This window comes from Argentina silus (assembly GCF_951799395.1).
Source record: "Argentina silus genome assembly, chromosome: 10".
Taxonomy (NCBI): domain Eukaryota; kingdom Metazoa; phylum Chordata; class Actinopteri; order Argentiniformes; family Argentinidae; genus Argentina; species Argentina silus.
In genome coordinates this window covers 893,240-911,276 of record NC_139664.1, presented here as the reverse complement: position 1 = coordinate 911,276, position 18,037 = coordinate 893,240, and the positions used below count along the sequence as shown (strand labels likewise).

General features: G+C 48.5%; 1 protein-coding gene across 2 annotated transcripts in view; it reads left to right on the top strand.

The window, feature by feature from the left end:
* Positions 1 to 11,738: 11,738 nt before the first annotated feature.
* The window catches only part of LOC310810477 (uncharacterized protein), a 21,762-nt gene continuing 15,463 nt past the window's right edge, over positions 11,739 to 18,037 (top strand). For both annotated transcript variants that reach the window (XM_083678249.1, XM_083678248.1), the window contains exon 1: positions 11,739 to 11,839. The gene's annotated coding sequence lies outside the window, so the exon portion shown is untranslated. The remainder of the gene's footprint in view (positions 11,840 to 18,037) is intronic.

Here is an 18,037-nt window from a genome sequence, read left to right as displayed (position 1 = left end):
GACATCATTGGCCAGGTCAGGTGACAGTAGCAGGGAAACACGAGAGAGATAGAAGAAAAGTAAACCAAACCAACATGTGCTGTGGAAATCAAATGGTAGTTGGTGCACATCAAGTGTGACGCAAATCTGTTAGTTTCAATACACTTGTATCAACCCAACACATTGGGACTAATCAGACAATTGCATTCAAGAGTCTGAGACTGATGTCTAGCCATGCTATTTACACATTTATATTCAAGTCATTTATCAAAGGCTTTCATCCAAAGCAACTTAGACAAATGTACTTATTGTAAGTAAGTGAATCAACTACACAGTAAAATGTGCAACAACAAGCACCATTGACAGTCAGTGACAGAAAGGGAGAAAACAAGTTAGGTGTTCTTTCAGTCTAATGAATCCAGAGAAACACAAGCAGAACAACCAGCTCATTGTTCTCAACCTCACCAGAGAGCAGCTTTAAAAACACCTTGTGGAAAAACAACAAACCCTAAAGGCTCATGTAACTCATCTGATAAGTAGACCAAAACTCATGTTAGGGTAAGCTCACCGAGCCGAAGGCTAGGCTTTAGCTCCACAGGCTGGGCCTGGGTTCAAACTCAACCCAACGGTCATTCACTCCCACTTACGACAGAAGGTGCTGTTCCTCCACCCTGGGACATGGACCTTGGCAGTCTGACAGGCAGACATGTAGGCCTGCAGAGCCTCGCAGAGCAACTTCTGGCTCTGCTTAGCGACACATGTCCCTCCCCTGGTACAGATGACGGAATAGACCGTGGGGCGGATGACTGCGTGGCACTGGCGGAGGGGGTTGTCCTGGGACCACAGGTAGGTCTGCAGGGACCCCGTCATCCCAGCCTCAGGCCCATCGTCCTGAAGCTGGCAGGACCCTCCACAGTCAGCTGTGCAGTTGCCTGAGGAGAATACAGGTCATAATGTTCAGATTAGGTCAATGAGACTAACCTGGACACCCAAAAATAATTCTAGAGTTATAGAGGTGGTATGGGGCTGATAGTGAGGCAACCCGTCACCCATGGAATGCCTGGGCAATATTGAATTCCTCAGAGGGGTCCATCTGACTCAGGCAATGGAAACGTGGCGGCTTTTCAGCAGAATGGTCAGACTCTTCTTTAAAGCTCTGAAGTGATTGGTTGTTTCGTATTAGGTGATGTCACGCATTTCGTACCGTCTTGGTTGGGGATTATCCAGCTCCAGCCAAAGGCAGTGGCGTTGACGAGAGTGCCCTCTGGTGTACGGAGGTCGTCCTCTGGGTCGCCGTTGTTGTTGCCACACAGACCACACACGTCTGATTGGTGCAGGGTGACCAGGACATAGTGGAACCAATCATACTTAACCTGCAGGCCAAGAGAGGAGAAAAAAAGGGTAATTGAGAGGGGGAGAAAAACAGAGACAGAGGTTCTTGTGCATGGTGGCCAATCATATTTCACCTGGAGGCCGAAGCTAGTGTCTATGACTGCAAACAGACCACTCTGGTGGACCTTGACCGAACCTGACTGCAGCATCACCGGCAACAGCCTTCTCTGACCATTCACCTGGGGAAAGAAAGAGAGAAGGGACAAACTAGATGAAAATGATAAACATTGGCCCCTTCACTCAAGTGTCTTGAGCAAGTAGAATCAAATCACTGAAACAAAGAGAATTTCATGAAAATACAACAAGATTCAAACCATGAGAATGAGACTGTTTAACACACAGGATCAAACACTGGCTACTTTGATTAAGTAATCTGACTGAAAATAATTGGGAGGTGCCAATGAAAGGATATTACAAGTAGTTTTTCTTCAGCGCGTTAAACACAGCATCAACATACTGATGCCATTCTCTGCTACATGTTTCAGCCAGTCCACTTAAGGGATGCCACTCAACAACCCTACTTGCTGGACATGCATTTGGTACAATACACCCTTGAATGGAGCTGTATAACACAATCCTAAACAAGCCATGATGCAGGGAGAATGGCGCCAGTAAGCCCTCAAAGGGATGCATCCAGCAAACAATCACAATAGACCTATAACAGCACATCCATATGAGAGAAGAAAGAGGGATGGATATATATATAGTAGGGAGAAGGCTGAGAACTGGACAGAAAATAATATCCTGAAGGAGGCGGTTTAAAAGTTACAATAAATAAACTCTACGGATCCATCTGCCCTGAATAAAACATGGACACCATCCTTTCCATTTTGCTCCTCCATTGAAGCAATGAGGGAGCAACAACTATTCTCTCTGCCAGTGACTGAGTGAGAGCGAGAGCACGTGAGAGAAACATACCCATGCACTGCCCCTCTCCCCTCGCTGAACAACGATGTGGTCCGGAGGCACGGTCACATGGATTGCTTTAATGGCCACCGAGTGGTCCCCAGAAAGCTCCCGAGAACGGTCATTCTGAATGTCGACCGTGAACGCCAGCGGGTCAGCCACAGTGGAGTGGCTGACCGCCAACGCTTTGGCCACTCTGGAGTGTCTGCAGTTCTGGACCAGCGTATGGGTGCAGTTGCCCTGGTAGTCGAACTCACGGCCATCGAAGGTGTAGTAGTGGGGTCCTGCTAATACCCAACACTGGGCTGGCTTCGGAGGATGTATAGGGTCAACTGGAAACGAGAGAGTGAATCAATTATTCTTGTATAGTTATTGAGAGAAAACACAAAATAGGAGAAAAGCAACAGTTGTTTTACAATAGTTATCAAATGGGAAAATGACAACAATTGTTCTCACAATATGTATAAAATGCTTATGAAATGAAAGTGATAATTTAATGAGTATAATTGAAAAAGGAAGACTTCAGTAGACAAACATATGCAAAGACTTATCCAGTTGACAGGGCTTTTAATTAAACTTATCAAATGACTGAATGCATTTTAAAATCATCCATTATTCTACTGATGGTAACAGTCTGTTCTTTTATACAAAAAAAAAAAGAGACACTTCAACTGACGACTCCTTCTGTGTCAAACATTCTACAATACAGACATTCTGCAAAACTACTAAATACTAATTATATTTCTTCTGGTGTTAACAACTCCAAACAAAAGCAGCATGGCTGGGGAATTGATTTTCTGAGCAAGCTGTGCAGTCAACAGTTGAGGAAGCAGATTGATAAGCATGCTATGAGCTTAAAGACGACAAGTCAGTCAAAACTAACTGAGTGATGGGAGGACAACATGGATTGATAGACAGGAGTAACCACGCTAGCTGCCCTAGGCTAGTTTCAGATCTGCTGGACAGATCCAACATGCAAAACCATAAACAGGAACGAGGACATCATTGGCCATGTCAGGTGACAGAGCAGCAAAACAAATTAGTCACTTTACTGGCATGCACCAAAACAACTGACAGATCACACGCATCAAGACATCCATATTGTGCAACCCGTTTGTTACACTTCATACAGCCTGCACAGTCCTGAGCTAACTCCAAACACAGGTGTGTTGACGAAGCCACCTCTGTTAGAGATGCAGAGCTAAAGATTAGGAATTGGCTGATATAGCTAAATGGGCTGGGCCCAAACACAGGTTGTCTGTTTCTAACAACTGTTAGCCTGTCGAGCCAAAGCTTAGACATTAACTTAGCTCCCCAACACCTCAGGCAAGATTACTCATCAGGACAACTCCCGTGTCGCTGAACCACCGCAAAACAGTTATGGCACAGCTAGGTTAACAAAGGCAGGTTCTAGGTGTGTCAGATTGGGAAGCCAGTAGAACCGGTGAGGCCTTACCTTTTCCAGTGCAGGCTGAAGAACCGTTAACGAGGGTGCAGGTGGCGCCCTTAGGGCAGGAGGCCGCCACACATTGTAAGGTGGCTGGGGCAGAACAGTTACACCTTTCAAAGCAGCCCTCCGACCATGCCACCTCACCTAGCTACGGGACAGAACAATGAGTCATGTCAGTGCGTTGCGCAACTGTTAGCTAACAAACACCCAACTGACAACTCAGGGTCACACAAAGACTGTGATTTTAGGATTAGTCACAACCTGCACACAGGTGGTGACGTACATGCGCACAGACATCAATCACAGCCCTGTATGTGTGTCAAGTCCAGGGCAAACTAAGGCATTAGGTTACGGTGTATTTGTAGCAACCTGTTAGCATTGGGTTTAGTGTGGCTGTAGCAACTTGTCAGGGACTACACCTGCAACCACACTCAGATCTGGGAAATTATGAGAGATTAGTGTCATTATGTTCCAGTGTGCCATTTCTGGATACGCCTTCAAAGTTCAAAACAGCAAAAAAAATAAAAAAAAATTTGTAATGAAGACATCTGTTAAGATTTGGAAGACATGAAGTCAAAACAAATCAACCCATGTATTATTGCTGCACAAACATAATCATGTATTGTGTTACCTTGGAAACCCAGCTGTAACTTCCAGAATTGGAAGTAAAAGTTTAACCTTCTGTTCAGGGCAAGGACAAAATGTAGACAAAATCCATGACACTACAATGTATTGTGTGTAAGCTACTATACAGAGTATAACACAATAGGCAGTCCTGTAGATGGAGACCTGCCTGAAAGCACTACCTGTACCTACCTGATGGTAGTGTCCCATATGGGAGCATCCACAGTCTTCAGGCCGGACACAGCCCTCTCCAAACCGCACGTATCCCGGGTTACACTGACACCCCTCCATACATGCCATTGACTGGCATGCAGATGCCACACCGGACATATTGACACAGGATTCAGAACACGCACTGGCACACACGTTGTAGTGAGAGTTCACTGGGCAAGAGATGGCTGGAAGAAAGATTTATAAATTGGTTAATCTGCTGGTTAAATTAACATGAAGGTAAAACTTGTCCAGTGACTTGTCCATGGGTAACACCCCCCCCCACAGAAATAGACTGTCCAGATTGTGTCCTTAACCCAGCTAGATGATATCTACTTACAGCAGTTGTGTTGCCCCCTCCATGGCTGGATGTCAGCCCTGGCCTCTTGACATATGTATGTATAGGCTTTCAGACTGCTGCAGTACTTGGTCATATCCCCCTCAGACAGACACAGGTCACTCACACAGCTGTCATAGAAGGGCTGCGGGTCAATGGTGGCGTGGCAGCCCCTAAACGGGCCACTAGGGGCAGAGAGGACCCCACAGACCGACATGTAATCTGCCGCCATGGTAGCGTTACACACGGAGCAGTGGTTCCCACAACCGGCAGAGCAGTTGGAGACCGGGAAGTCATCAATGGTTTGGTTGCCGGGGCCGGTCTGGTTAGCGTTAGCCGTGGGGTTGCCGGGGGCGGTCTGGTTAGCGTTAGCTGTGGGGTTGCCGGGGCCGGTCTGGTTAGCGTTAGCTGTGGGGTTGCAGGGGGCGGTCTGGTTAGCGTTAGCCGTCGGGTTGCCGGGGCCGGTCTCGTTAGCGTTAGCCGTCGGGTTGACGGGGGCGGTCTCGTTAGCAGTCGGGTTGCCGGGGGCAGTCTCGTTAGCAGTCGGGTTGCCGGGGGCGGTCTCGTTAGCGTTAGCAGTCGGGTTGCCGGGGGCAGTCTCGTTAGCGTTAGCAGTCGGGTTGCCGGGGGCAGTCTCGTTAGCGTTAGCAGTCGGGTCAGTCTCGTTAGCGTTAGCCGTCGGGTTGCCGGGGCCGGTCTCGTTAGCGTTAGCCGTCGGGTTGCCGGGGCCGGTCTCGTTAGCAGTCGGGTTGCCGGGGGCGGTCTCGTTAGCGTTAGCAGTCGGGTTGCCGGGGGCAGTCTCGTTAGCGTTAGCCGTCGGGTCAGTCTCGTTAGCGTTATCCGTCGGGTTGCCGGGGCCGGTCTCGTTAGCGTTAGCCGTCGGGTTGCCGGGGGCGGTCTCGTTAGCAGTCGGGTTGCCGGGGGCAGTCTCGTTAGCAGTCGGGTTGCCGGGGGCAGTCTCGTTAGCAGTCGGGTTGCCGGGGGCAGTCTCGTTAGCAGTCGGGTTGCCGGGGGCAGTCTCGTTAGCAGTCGGGTTGCCGGGGGCAGTCTCGTTAGCAGTCGGGTTGCCGGGGGCAGTCTCGTTAGCAGTCGGGTTGCCGGGGGCAGTCTCGTTAGCAGTCGGGTTGCCGGGGGCAGTCTCGTTAGCAGTCGGGTTGCCGGGGGCAGTCTCGTTAGCGTTAGCCGTCGGGTCAGTCTCGTTAGCGTTAGCCGTCGGGTTGCCGGGGGCGGTCTCGTTAGCAGTCGGGTTGCCGGGGGAAGTCTCGTTAGCAGTCGGGTTGCCGGGGGCAGTCTCGTTAGCGTTAGCCGTCGGGTCAGTCTCGTTAGCGTTATCCGTCGGGTTGCCGGGGCCGGTCTCGTTAGCGTTAGCCGTCGGGTTGACGGGGGCGGTCTCGTTAGCAGTCGGGTTGCCGGGGGCAGTCTCGTTAGCAGTCGGGTTGCCGGGGGCAGTCTCGTTAGCCGTCGGGTTGCCGGGGGCAGTCTCGTTAGCGTTAGCCGTCGGGTTGCCGGGGGCGGTCTCGTTAGCAGTCGGGTTGCCGGGGGAAGTCTCGTTAGCAGTCGGGTTGCCGGGGGCGGTCTCGTTAGCGTTAGCAGTCGGGTTGCCGGGGGCAGTCTCGTTAGCGTTAGCCGTCGGGTCAGTCTCGTTAGCGTTAGCAGTCGGGTCAGTCTCGTTAGCGTTAGCCGTCGGGTTGCCGGGGCCAGTCTCGTTAGCGAGGTCTGCACAGAGGCCACACTGATGGGGAACATAAGCGGCGGGGACAGAGATGTGGATGAGGTCCGGGCCACCGTAGGTGATGACCATGCCTGTGTCGACTGTGACCCGTGTTGTCAGGCCGACCTGGATGACTGACATATGCTCCAGGACAACTGGAAGATTCCATGATACACCGTCAACCTTGGGGGGAGGGGGGTGGGTGTTAGAGGCAATACACTGACATAAGGTAATAACTGAATACGACCCTAACTGCATTTGGATGGTGACCTAGACATTCCACAATATCAACTGCAATTCTGAGTGGAGAGCTATACAATGACAACCAATAGAAATATGAATTCTGTGGTTAAACCCCACCTGAATCATCTCCTTCTGCTGTGAGTCCAGAGTCATGTTCACTCCTATGACCCTGAGGTGCAGCTCATCTCCCTGGAGAAGAACAGACCCATTCTCCTGGTCGCACACTTGAGACAGGACAACCGGACAGCTGCCCACATACAGGTCAAACCTCCGGCCGCTGAAGGTCCTGAAGTGCCTACCGCCCATGACGCTGCACGTCCCTGGGACCGGCACTGGCTGGCAGCTGCGGCCGCCATCTTGGACGCGACACTCCGTGCCAGCGGGGCAGGTAGAGTTGGTGCAGAGCACCTCTCCGTGGCGGACACAGGAGCACAGCAACCGGCAGTGGTCGTGGGGGTAAAAGGCTGTGTTGATCTCGTGGTAGACGCCGTCGTAGAGGCAGCCACAGTCGGAGTCAGCGACACAGCTACCAGTGCTATGGAAATAGCCTGGCACACACTGGCAGTCCTCCTTGCAGACCACGGGGAGGGTGCTGGGGGGGTCCACACACACGTGCAAGACGGGGACGGAACACAGCTGGTATTCGCTGTTGGCTGGGCAGGATAAGTCTGCAGAGGGGAAGAGGGGGAATTAGTTCAACACGTCTAGACCACTTTACAAGACTTCACTTAATGGTTAAGGAGTAAAAATTCAACTCAGTTCTGGGGCCTCCCATATGTTCACATTTGTGAACACTCTAGCCCCACACTAGCACATCAGGCTAAACTAATTAAGGTCTCAGCTGATGAGTGGGAATCAATTATGCTAATGTGGGGCTAGAGCAAAAACATGCAGACTGAAGAGGCCACAGGATTAGAGTTGAAAACCCCTGGAATAAAGGACATGCATTCATACAGAGCAAAAGGGTTTGTTAGAGAACTTAAGACACTTACTACAGAAGTCTGGAGATCTCCATTCATCTACAATGGCCCCAGCCTCCTGGCAGGCAGCTACGTAGCTGGTGAGGACCTGACAGAGAGCAGTCTGGTTGCCTGCACCACTGCACAAGTCATGGACACAGTTATCAAAGTAGGCACTGGGGTCCACTGTGCCATGACAGTTCTGGAAGGCTCCATCACTGTCCACTAACCTCCCACAGTAGTCCTGCCCAGAGTAGAGGGCCTTGTCCTGGACAGGGCAGAGGGAGTTCTCCCCCACCTCTGGGATCACATCCACACACCCAGCCACACTGCGGATCTTCCACCTCTTGGCTGCCAAGCTGTCAGTCTCCTCTTCTGTGGTTATGTCATCTTCTGGGTCACCGTTGAAGTTCCCACAGAGGCCACAGAGGTGGCCAGAGAAGACCCGGGGGACATGAAGAGTCAGTAGGTCTGAGCTGTAGGTGACGATGAGGCCAAAGTCTGTCTCCACTTGTATCGACAGGCCGGTCACGTACATCTTCACTTTGTCCCTGCCCAACACTGAGGGGAGAGTCAGGAGAAGACCATTCACCTGGAATCAAAGACAGATATTAATAAAACACCTAGGTGAACTACAAAGGTGAAACTATTCCTTGTGAATAGCACTGGTTGCATTCAAGCTCATCTCAGTCATGCTGCATAAATGTTCAAACTCTGAAGTCTCAAGAACTTCTGGCGACAAGGCTGGAACGCAACAGTTTATTCTTGGCAACGCAAGTAAGGCCGATCGTAAAACACAAGGAAGGAAATTGACCCATGAATTTCGTTCCAACGCTCTTCCCAGATCAGGCCAACTCACCATGACACGGTGGTCCCAGTCACGGCACACCTCTATCACATAACCGTGGACCAGAATCCTGACCGTCTTGGTGGACGAAGCGTTAGTGCCATCGGCGATCACCTCGTTCTGCACCTCCACGCTGAAGTCCGGCTGGTCGCCCCACCTGGGGCAGTAGGCAGTCAACTGATACACACACGTGCCCTGGAAGATGTAGCTGTGCCCGTCGTACGTGGTGTAATGGGGGTCCCCCTGCACTGTACACACCCCTGGCCCCTGGTGCTTCTGGCAGCCCTGTATGCCGTCCAGAACCCCACACACCTCGTCAGACTGGCACTGGGTCAAGGCACAGGTTACCGTCTGAGAAGCAGACGGGCAAACGCACTGCTGCTGGCACTGGCTGTCCGTCCAATAGGCCTCCTGACATCAGATGTTAGACATCACAATTACCATATTTTACTTAATTAACCCCTGTAGATTAGAATACGCCTGTATTCATTAATAGTGAAATTCAATGCCACTTAACATGAAAGCCAGGACGTAAAAATGCATTGATGAAAACGTATCAGACATCTTACATAGTAAGGTAGCACCCATCACACCTGTGCATTGACAGTCAAGAGTATCAGCATGCAACCATTACCTTAGGCAGGTAGTAGACGCCCAGGTGGGTACAGCCACACCCGTCAACAGGTACACAGTGCCCACCGCTGAGCAGGTAGCCAGCGTTACACTGGCAGGTCTCCATGCAGGGCGAGGAGCAGGTGAGGTGGGCATCAGGGCTGGCACAGGTGTCAGGACAGGAGGAGGCACATGTCTCATAGTGGCTGTTCACAGGACAGGTCACAGCTGGGGAGGAAATTATATGTTACGCCTGGGAAGAATGGCACTTTCAAAGTAAACAAACTCATCCATTTCCAACCCACCAAGACACAAAAGCATGTTTGGAGTGCCACAAGAGATCTTAACAGAATCAACCACTTTCAGAGAGGTGCTGTACTCACGACAGTGGGTCATTCCTCTCCAGTATTCCAGCTTGCCCCCCAGTCTCTGACAGATGTCTGCATAGGCCTTCATTGACCTGCAGATGGCAGCAGAGTCTCCTTCAAACACACACTGGTCTGTCAGACAGCTATGGAAGTACGGGGTGGGGTCAAGATGGGCGTGGCACCCAGCAAATGGTCCGTCAGCTCTCTGCAGAAGGCTGCAGCCAATCCCCATGGAGGGGACTACCTCCTTCAATCCAGGGGAGGATTTTGATTGGCCAGTACCACACAAGGGACACAAGGCTCCACCTGTAACAAACAGGTCAAGAATTTGAAATGCCCCATTGTTTCCCATAACAACGCCTCAAGTCATGAATTAAAAATAAACTTCTTGCAGTGAATCAAAATGGACCCTCCCCCCCCAAATCACTAACAAGCGTTGTCCCATACCGTCACAGTTCTCTTTGCATGAGCCTTCATCACCGCCCACTCTCCACTGGAGGGCAAAGTCTACAGCCTGGTTGTCTATGGTAGCGATGTTGTCAGTGGCATTGTGGCTGTAGCCTCTACAGAGACCGCATAGCGTCGTGGCTAGCTCAGGGTGAGCCTCGACCACCAGGTGGTGATGCCAGTCATACCACAGGACAAGGCCAAAGGTAGTCTCCAAGACAATGCTGGAGCCACTGGGGTACAAGCTTAGCGAGCCATTGCCCAACACTAGGGGAAGGTTCCTCTTCTGACCGTCAACCTAGGAAAACAAACAAATGTTAACAGGCAGTAAGCAACTGATGATGTAAACAGCAGTGCTCAATCTCATCCACAGAGGTTCAGTGCAAGTCCAGACTACCGGCTTAAACCAAGCCATGTTACACACTTTGTGCAACCAATCATTATTCAGCGTCAGACCTTGACTAGATTAATCAGGTGTGACTGTTTGGTTGGAACAAAATCGTTGACTGACGCAGAATTAGTTTGCAGACAACATCAAAACACAGCAACATTTATACAAACATTGGAGAGGAAATGACCTCACACTGGCTCACCCTGACTTTGTGTTTCTCTCCTCGGACCATGGTGACATTAACCCCAGCAATGCTGACCAGAACGGAGTAGAGGGAGGAAATGGCAGCGCTGCTGGGGTTAGCCTTGGCCATCTGAACCAGGACTGGTCCAATCCGAGACTTGTTGGAACCAGAACCCAGGCCTGGGCAGGTCTGAAGGAAGGTGTAGTTACAGTTCCCCTGCAGGACCAGCTCTCGGCCAGAGAAGGTACGGTAGTACGAGTCACCCCAGGCAGAACAGATCTTGGGCCCAAATCAGTCATGTTAATAAACCCAGGCAGACATTAATAGTCTAGTTCACCAACTGTCATTCATGAGTTACTGGTTTCACTGTAGATTCCAGTTAACTTGTGTTTCATCATTTAGTGACTCATGTAATATCCATGCATGACTGTGAGGTGGATAACAACAAGTTCAACTCTTAACCTGCACATTGGCCCAACTGGTTGATGCCGTGATGTTGACCTCACGGCGGGCGGCAGATCCAGGGTCGTACTGGGGGAACCCATCCTCACCAGGATGTACCAAGCCTGTGTTTGAGGAAGACAGAAGTGTAGGCCTACTCAGTGACTAACCTTTGAGCTTAAAAAGGACACTTTTCCACAGATCCCAAAAGTATAAAAAGGGTGGGTAATGACATGCTTCACATGAACTAGATTCAAGACTTAAGAGTGGGCAGACTTGACAGGAAAAGCCCCAGACAATCCAAATGAGGCCAGATGCTCCAAGCCCACACCGAAAAGGACACCTAGGTGGGAGAGTAGGCCATTATTTGATTTAAATGAGCGAATTATCATACTACATTAGCAGTAAAGTAATTGTTTTCACATTGCCATGCTGCATGTAAGGCCCACAGAGCAGTACCCAGATTCCCAGTAGAAGCACCGAGTGCGATTAGTGCTGAAACCAAGATAAGGCTATCAGGACTGGTGTCGGGTTTCAACCAGCTCAGCAGCCAATCGAGAGTTCCCAGGCGCAGTTCCTACTTCCTGACCCCTCGGGGGTGTGTACACCTGTACTAACGTGAACACACAGGCACACACAGTCTCAGGAAGTTTCTATGTTGCCAGGCATTGGGAGAGGAACCACACAGCAACAGTGTTCTAGAATCAACTCAACAGGACCTGACAACACAACCAGAAGGTGAGGCTGACTTTACAGCATCAATTCACAAATGAAAAATGCAATGTCAGCGTTACAGCTGTAGTTTAAACTAGACACTTCCAAAAGACATGCAAGCACCATCTTCAGCTTACTACTTAATAAGCTGATGTCAGAAAAAGCTGTTGCATGTTCAACCAGTGAGTAGAAATCTATAAAGCAGAGAAAATGAATTTCTCATGAATGCTGGAGAGAGGGGGGGGGGTTCCTAAGAGAGCAGGATACATCTCATGCTTCGTCTTGACAGCCGTAAACTTTAGTTTAACCACGAGACAACAGTTCTAGCGTTACCGCTGAGTGACGTCCCCTAAAGCATGTAGACTCGCTCGGCTAGCTGCACCTGTTGACAGCGTTTATTGTAAACCCAAACCGCCGCATGCACTCTGCTAGCAGACGTACACACTACATCATTGTTGCGTTTAACTCTGAAGTGAGTGAGTAGGGGATTTTAACTATTGTAGTTCCAACTATTGTATGCATTGCATATGCACTCAAGAGGCTGCTATGGGCTTAATGTTTAAACCATCGCGCTTATCAGATGGATACACTTATGAGGACCAATGTCCACCGCACTCACTTGAAGACAATAGCCTATTCATGTCTTTAATATGGTACATAAGTACGGCTATCGAAGTTAACACGTTAATTCCTGCGATTAAAAAATAAAATCATAACGTCCGTTATTTTTGAACGGCGTTAACGTAGTTTCCCCCAGTTTGACTCTTGACATACTTTAAGTATGGATTTATTGACGAGTTGCAACAAAGGAGGACACGCTGATCAATGCCCTGGGGTTCTCAAACCCGCTCTCCGAGTTGGAGGGGGTCAGCCTCAGCAAGCCTCTGCGCAGATTCGCTGATATTGATCAACACACGGTCATTTCTTGGACCAGGTGATTTGGAGATCATTGATTCTGCGCGGCGGTTTGTTTGGTTTCCGACCCGAGGCTGCCTGACAAGGTCAGACCGCTGAAAGCTGTGCGCGATGCAGGGAAGATGCCCAAAAGTACAGCAGTCATGCTGCAGCAATGCAGCAAAGTTGCGGTGTGGTTCTCTTGTCTTTTATACCCCTCTCCTTACATTGTTATACTGTAGGCCTAGTTATGTAATATGCTGAAGAGATTTTAACACTAAATCAAGTTCCTAAAGTGCATTAATCCAATCAAACATTGAGGATTATTCCCTTTGAATTTGTGTTGCTGTAGCTCATCCCATCCCAATTGTACAAGCTTGTCATGTTGAACATGGCTATGGGGAGTAGATACCAGTGAGGACAATTATTACTTCCATGTAACCAGTTAGAGCTACATAAATGTGTCTGAACTGTCATTGTCTAAGAATGCTTATAACAATCATCGGCTGTAGGGGAGAAAGATCTGTGTCACCTACAACCCGATGTACTATTAAATCACTGCAAAACCATGCAATTACAGTAACTTCATTTTGTCATCGTTTGACAAAAAGCCTATAGGACTGGTGACATCTAACTCACAACAATGCTGGGATAGAAACTAATTCAAGACAAAATCCTGCATAGAGCAAATGCTGCTCCCAAATACTTGAGTCAGCATTTTATCACAATAATTAAAAAAAAACGTCAGTGCCAATCGGCTTGGTCAGGTGATTTTTAATATGGTGCACCCACCCAATACTACTCAAGGTTACTCCTATACCCTCCGCCAGCCTTGGCAACATCCAGTTGAAGGCATTAGTTGTCCTCAGAGCCTCTGCCCCACCTCATAACATTAGACAAGAAAAATAGAGTTGTTAGGAGACGGAACAACTGGAACTGTTGGGGCATGAGTGGCTTAGGGGGAGGGCGGGGCAACAGAACACTTAATGCTCGATTGTTGCTCGTGGGCCTCAGTTGAAATGACCAATCTGAAGATTTCAAGACGTTCTCATGTGTCATCTTACCTAAAGTGATGATTCATACCGCTCACGTGAAAATGTCCAGTGTCTCATCTTACCTAACGCGATGATTCATTTGACTCACTTTAAAATGTCAAGTGTATAATTGTATCAAGTATGATGATACAATATACACGGAAGGGAGTCTTGAATGTCATTAAAAGACAGATATGGAATCAGTGAAGCTCTGAATACAGGGGGGGGAAATCTGTCAAAACAGTCTGAACTTTGTGCTGATTAGTCAGCTTGAACCGAAGACTTTCTGTAGGTATGATTCACAACATTAAGGTCTCATGTTTGTCCAATTTGTAACACTCTACAAGGCAAAGTTAAACAAACCCCTATTTAAACAGAGCTGGAAGGCTCCCCGGTCGTCTTGCATAATCAAACAAATGAGGCGATACATCTCACTTAAGTCACAATGCATGTTAGAATGACAGCGTTTAGGACACACCTGGAGGAAGGCTTGGGATAACAATACAGAGAAAATATCCTGACTAACCCCATTAAGTCAACTTCTGAGGAAGAGTCAAATACGTCGCACATTTCAGGTTACACACAAACATACATAGAGTGGTGGTAGGTTTGTGAGATAAACCATATTTAGAGCACTTTGAACTCACCGGCACACACAAGGCAGCACACGTGGAGCAGCAACACAAACTGCATCACTGGGGACGAAAATTCGTGTTAGAGTAAAGGAAGAACGAAATAGAGAGAGCTTTCAATTAGCTTCAACTGGTCATGTTATTTGTGGAGTTCCAAAAAGTTTGAACGTACTTGTGCACATAGGCAGACGTGATAAACATGCAGCTGTCCTCAGCTACAACAAACTACAGACCGAAAGGACGAGGACTGTTAGTCTGGACATGACTGATCGTCTGGCTTTTATCTCGTTCATCATACACACCTGAGAGTCAATACGCATCAACAGGTAATTAGTTTTGACAGGTGTGGTGAGTTTGACCGTGTCCTGAACACAAAGTGACAGGTGGCTGTCAAAGGACGCAATCAATTGCTCAATAATAACAATAAGCGAAGTGTTTTTTTCACTAGTGAAAACATTGATCGCAAAACCAGCAATTCACTTTTTTTATTTTCCATTTCCCTTCCAAAGTACCGCCTTCACCAGAAGCGCAAGCCAGCAGATATAAGCGCCGTAAGCGGTTTCTTTTAGGCGACATGAAGGTTTATTTTTTGTGTCTATCCGGCCAACGAAATGCATTTCAGCAGAACACGTCTGTGACGCGCTTGGAGACATTTCTTTTCATCAGTGATGTAATGAGTCGCGAGTGAATCCCCTTCTCGTTTAGAACCGACACGGCGCGGAGCAGACAGTTTCCTGCCACAGGCGCGTTCACACCGTTCAGGTTTGGGCTCCGGTTTAACCGTCACGGACGGTATTCTCCAGTTACGCGCCCCAGAGGTGAGTAGCCAGCTGTGGGGGGAGACGGAGGAACGACTCCGGTCGAAAACTCGCTATTACTATCGAAGTTATCATGGAAGAGACAGTTATGTTTAACATGTATTTTAGAAGTGTGTGTCGTTTGTCGTCGTCATGGTTGTTGTTCAAGAGTTGAGTTGATCTTGTGTAACTTCTCGACTCAATTGAAATCGTTTGTTTTCCTGCAAGTGTCGGTAAACCTGTTGTAACCAAGGTTACAAGGGTTCGGGCACCTGTAGATGTGGTAATAGACGATGTTTCCTTGAATAAGAGCTGTCACTAAAGTTGCTTCATGTCTTCATCGATAAACGTATGCCAGCAAAAAAACAAAACAAACTACATTATTTCGTTTCAAAGTTGTCTGAAAGTGAAAACAAAGATGGATTTATAGTTGTGAAAGTTATTGCAGTGTGTGTTTTCGTGTCTTGGCACTTGACAGTACTGCATGTACTCGGCATCTCTGCCAAAGCAGAACGAGTTTGTCAGGCCGGCTCTGCTGTCGATGAGTAAACACCGAGAGCGATCTGGAGGCGCACTGGGTCCCCTCCAGCATTGACTGTACTTTACTGATGCCTGTGACTCGTACTGGTATGAGTGTGTGTGAAGTTTCTGAATGACTGAGATGAGCACTTGATTGACACATCGATTGTCTTGGCTAAACGTTGAGATGTTAATATATGCCATTTATAATATACGCCATTTAGCTGACGCTTTTATCCAAAGTGACTTACATTGCAGTGAGTGCATACATTTCAGTATATATGGTCCCAGCGGAAATCAAACCCACAACCTAAGTATTGTTAGCACCCTGATCTACCAACTGAGTCACAGAGGACCACAGAGCCACAGAGGACCACCACCATGTTATGTCACCTATACTGAATTACTAAAGGGCCAAACTGCCGGCTTTTATATATTGTCTTTTCACATGATCATTTCCAGCGCAGAGACAGGACTGTATGGCGGATGTGTGTAACCAGGCCAGCCCAGTACAGCTCAGCTTGGTTAGGCTCTGTACTGTTTAGGGTGTTAATTACCATTGAGTGTGACTTGTTATTATTGGTTGTTGTTGTTGTTGTTGTTGTCATGCAGGTGTGTTTGTTAATTAACAGTAAAGCTAAATCCTAGGCTAGGCTACTTGAAGTCGCACCATTGTTTCCTTTGTACATGAGATAAGTCAAAACAGTTACTGGTATCTGAAATTTACCATTCAAATGTGCAGACTTGTTGCCCATAAGGAAGCAGGTTTATGGTGTGTGTGTGTGTGTGTGTGTGTGTGTGTGTGTGTGTGTGTGTGTGTGTGTGTGTGTGTCTGGGGATGAGGATGGTAGTGTAATGTTTGTGGGGAGGTAAGAGATGACTGGCTGGTTGCTAGTAGTCTTTGCATGAACAACAAGAGACCAAACTATCAGTCTCTTTCTTCACTTCCTGTGTGTGTGTGTGTGTGTGTGTGTGTGTGTGTGTGTGTGTGTGTGTGTGTGTGTGTGTGTGTGTGTCAGCCTGACCTGAATATCTTCTCAGATCAAACACCTAATATTTACAGAGACCTTTAGTTCTGCTATACTAACTCAAGCTCCCCTAAAGACCAGTAGATAGACCCATACCTACACACACACACACACACACACACACACACACACAAACACACACACACACACAAGCTCCCCCTAAAGACCAGTAGATAGACCCATACCTACACACACACACACACACACACACACACACACACACACACACAAGCTCCCCCTAAAGACCAGTAGATAGACCCATACCTACACACACACACACACACACACACACACACACAAGCTCCCCCTAAAGACCAGTAGATAGACCCATACCTACATCACATAGATCCCACACACACACACACACACACACACACACACACACACACACACAAGCTCCCCCTAAAGACCAGTAGATAGACCCATACCTACATCACATAGATCCCACACACACACACACACACACACACACACACACACACACACACACACAAGCTCCCCCTAAAGACCAGTAGATAGACCCATACCTACATCAAATAGATCCCCCACACACACACACACACACACACACACACACAAGCTCCCCCTAAAGACCAGTAGATAGACCCATACCTACATCAAATAGATCCCCCACACACACACACACACACACACACACACACACACACACACACACACACAAGCTCCCCCTAAAGACCAGTAGATAGACCCATACCTACATCAAATAGATCCCCCCCACACACACACACACACACACACACACACAAGCTCCCCCTAAAGACCAGTAGATAGACCCATACCTACATCAAATAGATCCCACACACACACACACACACACACACACACACACACACACACACAAGCTCCCCCTAAAGACCAGTAGATAGACCCATACCTACATCAAATAGATCCCACACACACACACACACACACACACACACACACGCACGCACACACACACGCAGGCACACTGAGCAGAGGAGACAGAAGCTTTTGAACATGAGTTTGAATCAGAAGTCTTGGAGGGATGTGAGAGGTAGCTGTGAGGCTAGCAGGCAGGATGATGCTGGAACACTGAAGACCTCCAGCCTGACTCACTCTCACCAGCTAGCAGGCCTGGGATCAGCTGCCCTGTCAGCCTGACGACCACTGGATACTGGGGCTGACGGTCTGAAGTTAGTCAGACAGACAGGGAGACAGACAGGGAGACGTGGTGCTTGGACATGGAGTCGTGTGTTCCTATGAAGTTGACACGCTGCAGGTCTCACATCCTCTGTGGGTTCTGTGACTCTGATTGCTTCATTATGAAACTGGCCAT